Source organism: Nycticebus coucang, chromosome 3, assembly GCF_027406575.1.
Source record: "Nycticebus coucang isolate mNycCou1 chromosome 3, mNycCou1.pri, whole genome shotgun sequence".
In the NCBI taxonomy this organism is placed as follows: Eukaryota; Metazoa; Chordata; class Mammalia; order Primates; family Lorisidae; genus Nycticebus; species Nycticebus coucang.
In genome coordinates, this window is record NC_069782.1 from 58,234,784 (window position 1) to 58,239,623 (window position 4,840).

Sequence of the window (4,840 nt, forward strand, 5' to 3'; positions counted from 1 at the left end):
TCTAAAATTCTCTGACATTTGATCGTAATCTTGTAATGTGGGTAGGCAGAAAAGTTGGTAAAGATCACCTTATTCCTTTTCTGATGCCTGACACATTTTTGTATTACCTCTGTTTCCTGCCTCTGCAGTCTCTGAGGATCCAGTTAGAATCTTCAAGCTGCCTCCTTAGTCTGTTTCTCTCTATAAAATTACCCAAACATAGCTACTTGGGAGGCAGAGGCAGGAGAATTGCCTGAGCCTGAGTTGGAGGTTGCTGTGAGCTGTGATGCCATGGCACTCTACCCAGGGTGACAGCTTGAGGCTCTGTCTCAAAAAAAAAAAAAAAAATTACCCAAACATGGTAGATAACCAGAATAACATAGACAGTTATAGCCACCCCTTCACTCTTTGCAAAATTAGCAAATGTTGACATTTTACTAATTCAGCTTTGGGACATTTTTTAAAAGTAACAAAATAATATGCGTACAGAAGGAGCACCTTTTATATTGTCCCGTATTAGTCTCCTTCCCCATCCACCACAGTGTCTCCCTGTGGTGATCCTCCACCTGCTGATCTAGAAAATACATATATGTTGTCTTGTCAGCCTATCTTTTCATTGGATTTACAGACAACATGGAACCCAGAAATGAAACAACGGTTTCAGAATTCCTTCTGCTAGAGGTGACAGAGGACACAGAATTGCAGCCTATCTTCTTCAGCCTGTTTCTGTTTATCTACCTGGTCACTGTCCCAGGAAACCTTCTCATCATCCTGGCTGTCATCTCTGACTGCCACCTACATACACCCATGTACCTCTTTCTCTCCAATCTCTCTTTGACTGACATCTGTTTAAGCACAACCACAGTCCCAAAGATGCTGGTGAGCATCCAGACAGAGTCGGACCATCCCTTACACAGGCTGCCCAGATGGGCTTGGTCCTGGTTTCTACAAGTTTGGAAAACTTCCTCCTTGCAGTCATGGCATATGACCACTATGCGGCCATCTGTAACACTCTGATGTACATGGTCATCATGAACACCCATCTATGTGGCCTCTTGGTTCTGCTCTCCCTGTCTGTCAGCATAATGGATACCCTGGTCCACAATCTGCTAGTGCTATGGCTGTCCTTCTGCACTAACCTGGAAATCCCACTCTTCTTCTGTGAAGTTGTTCAAGTCATCAAGCTTGCATGTTCTGACACCCTCACCAATAACATTCTGATGTATTTTGCAGCTAGCGTATTTGGAGGCATTCCTCTGTGTGGAATAATTTTCTCTTATATTCATATTGTCTCCTCTGTTTTGAGAATGGCATCAGTGGGTGGAAAGTATAAAGCCTTTTGCACCTGTGGGTCTCACCTCTTAGTTGTTTCCTTGTTCTATGGCACAGGCTTGGGGGTGTACATCAGTTCTTCATTTACCCACTCTTCCAGGAAGACTGCAGTGGCTTCAATGATGTACACTGTGATCACTCCCATGATAAATCCCTTCATCTATAGCCTGAGGAATAGGGATATGGTAGAGGCTATAAGGAAACTCTGGGGTAGGATACCTTCTGTCTTGTGATTGTGTCATCTGTTTGGGGATAGGGTTTTTAGAATGAGTCAAAGTGAAAGTTACACATGTGAGCTAGACTGACTCTTGTCATCATCAAGTTATTCTGAAGTGACTGGTTAACATACTGGGTAAGTATATTTTAAGTTGGCTTAGAACCTGGCTTGTTTTTTGTATAGCTCTGGGATGTTTCAAAAGTGAGTTCTATTCTCTATGCTAAGTTTATCTGGTCACTGTCCACAGAAAACAAACCCCATCATGAATCCTTGTTACAGTGATTATATGGGGAATGTACTTGTCCGAAGTAACTGGGAGATGTTGGATGGGGCAGGGAAAGGATTGAAATAAGGCTATGGTTGTCAGAAATGATTCTGCTTGATCTCATGGATAGGGCCAGGTGGATTGCACCCCACAGTTAAGGTGCTGTGAGACATGGGCATTGATCTGTCCTCGCCCAGTTCATTGATTCCTGTGACTGATTTCTGATAAACTCTTCCTGCAGAACAACATTAACACTAGCAATACTGAGCTTCATCATCTATACAATTACTATAATCAGATTACTTGAGTGGATCAAGATGTCTGAACTTGATCAGAGGGGCAGCTTTTGTTTCTAATAAAGACATCCTCATTCTAACATGCATAAACAATAAGAATGCTACCTTTCATTACAAGGACATCAGAGGTAGGCAGTGCCCAGGAACAAAGCATAGGGATCTGTTCAATCCTTTGTGAGTCCTTCATGTACCACTGGTTTTCCTCGAGGAACCACATGGCTGTAAAAGATGCAGTTATCATACCCAGACATCATGCTCAGAGACAGAAAACTATTTTTCTGTGGGCCTGCTAAGAACAGAGACCTTTTGAATAATAGATATTTCTATGTTATCATCCATAAAGTATCTCCTTCATTCTTACCCTGAGATTAGAATCATATATCCACTTCATAATCTAATTCCTGTTGTTGGGAAAATTTATGAACCTTCAGACTAATCATCTAGATTGTGATTTTTGCCTGGTATCTTGTAACTACACAATAAAATTTAACTAGAATTATTTTATTCTATACCTTGTCTACCTTGTCTATATCCATAATTTTTTTTTTTTTTTTTTAGAGACTGGGTCTCACTGTGTCACCCAGGTTACAGTGCAGTGGTGCAATCTAGCTCACTTCAGCCTCAAACACCTGGGCTCAAGTGATCCTTCTGCCTTAGCCTCTCAAGTAGGTGCACACCACTGCATCTGGCCAATTTTTACTTTTTTTGATAGAGATAGGGTCTTGCTATGTTTCCCAGGCTGATCTTGAACTCCTGAGGTCAAGTGATCCTCCTACCTCAGCCTCCCAAAATACTGAGATTACAGACAGGAGCCACTGTGCCCAGAAAATATATTCATAATGTTATAATATTATTGGTCTCATATTTTCACCACTTACCTCAGCAATTAGATTTGTTTTATTGTATAATTTATTGGCTGCTTTTTCTGTTCTGAGTAAGATGATAAAATAAATAATTACTAGGTAGGCAGGGCCAAAGTTAGTGATATTCTTTTGGCCTATTATTTGCTTTGAAACCTTCTTATTAATTTATTTGTTAAGACTGCATCTGAGTTTTCACTTTTCCCCTAAGTCATCTTACCTTGTTGTATTCCTCACTGATCTTTGGTGGATTCTACATAGAGAAACATAATTGAATACAATGAATTATGTGTTTTAAGTCTTAGGGGATTAACAGTAGTCTTAAGATTCAATGCAAACTTTTTAAAGTGTCTTTATGAGGAAAGTTATTCCTTAGAGAACTACTTTATTTTGAGAAGGAGATATTAAGTGTAGGGCAAGACAGGAGTAAGGAAAATTAATTTAGCAAGATATGTGGCAACGCTTTCCTCACTAGCTTAAAAAAGTGGGAGTATCAATAAAAATTATCTGTGTCGGTATGGTCTAAACGGTACAGGTCTCAAGGAGGAATCAAAGTGATGGCTGGAGATGGCCCTTGCAACCTCATGGGAGGTTAGGGGGTGGAGATATTTTCAGCACCACATCTAAAAATGGTCTTCTTAGTAAAGTATCTCAGGAATGGGAAAAAAGTATCCAATATACTCAATATGAATATGAAACCAATGTATAAACATCTACATGCCCACACAAAAGAAAAAACAAATAGTCTAGAGAGAAGGAGGGGAGAAGGAGGGAAAGAGGAGGGTGGTGGAGGGAGAGAGACAGACGGGATCTCACCTAATGTGCACAATGTGAGGGCGTTCAGCACGTCCCCTGGGTGAAGGACTCAACTACAACTTGAATGTTACTCTAGAAATGAAAACAATGTAACCTAAAATATGTACCCTCATATTAAACTGAAATTTTTTTTAAATGTAAAACATTATCATACAGTAACATGTTTTTTGAGTACTTTTCTTTGAATTTTAGCAAATGTATAGATTCTTGTAGATTCAGGATATGAAGCAGTTATAATAACCCCCCCAATAAACCAGCCTGTGCCACCTCTTTGTAGCACACACTTGTCTACATCTCATGCCTGTGAACCATTGATCTCTCCTCTATCCCTACAGTTCTCTCTTTTTCAGAATATCCTGTAAGTGAACTCATATGTTAACAAAACCTATTCATGGCTGCTTACAGTAGCTTCATTTACAATTGATAAAATATGAAACAACCCAGATGTTCTTCCATGGGGAATAGATGAGTAAATTGTGGTATATATATATATATATTTTTTTTTTTTTTTTTGAGACAGAGCCTCAAGCTGTTGCCCTGGGTAGAGTGCTGTAGCATCACAGCTCACAGCAACATCCAACTCCTGGGCTTAAGCGATTCTCCTGCCTCCACCTCTCAAGTAGCTGGAACTACAGGCACCCACCACAATGCCCGGCTATTTTATGGTTGCAGCCGTTATTGTTGTTTAGTGGGCCTGGACCGGATTCGAGCCTGCCAGCTCTGGTATATGTGGCTGGCACCTTAGCCGCTTGAGCCACAGGCGCCGAACTGGTATATTATTTTAATAGAACACAGCATAGCAATTAAAAAGAATAAGGTGCTGATACACACAACAACCTGCATGAATACCAAAGACATCAAGCTAAGAGCAGACAGGCAGGCTCCAAAATCAAGCATTTATTTAAAAATCTTTACCATTCCACTTATATAAGTGCAATTTCATCTGGAACAAATTTATGTTGTGATTATTGATTTTGTAGCTGCATCATTTCAGGATCATTTTTCTCTTAGTCATTTACATTTTAATTTGAAGATTCTACTTGAATCACTGGGTATACTTCACTCTCTCTTTCCA

General features: G+C 40.0%; 1 pseudogene; it reads left to right on the forward strand.

The window, feature by feature from the left end:
* Positions 1-612: 612 nt before the first annotated feature.
* On the forward strand, positions 613-4,388 carry LOC128580951 (olfactory receptor 7G1-like; annotated as a pseudogene).
* The last annotated feature ends 452 nt before the right edge of the window (positions 4,389-4,840 follow it).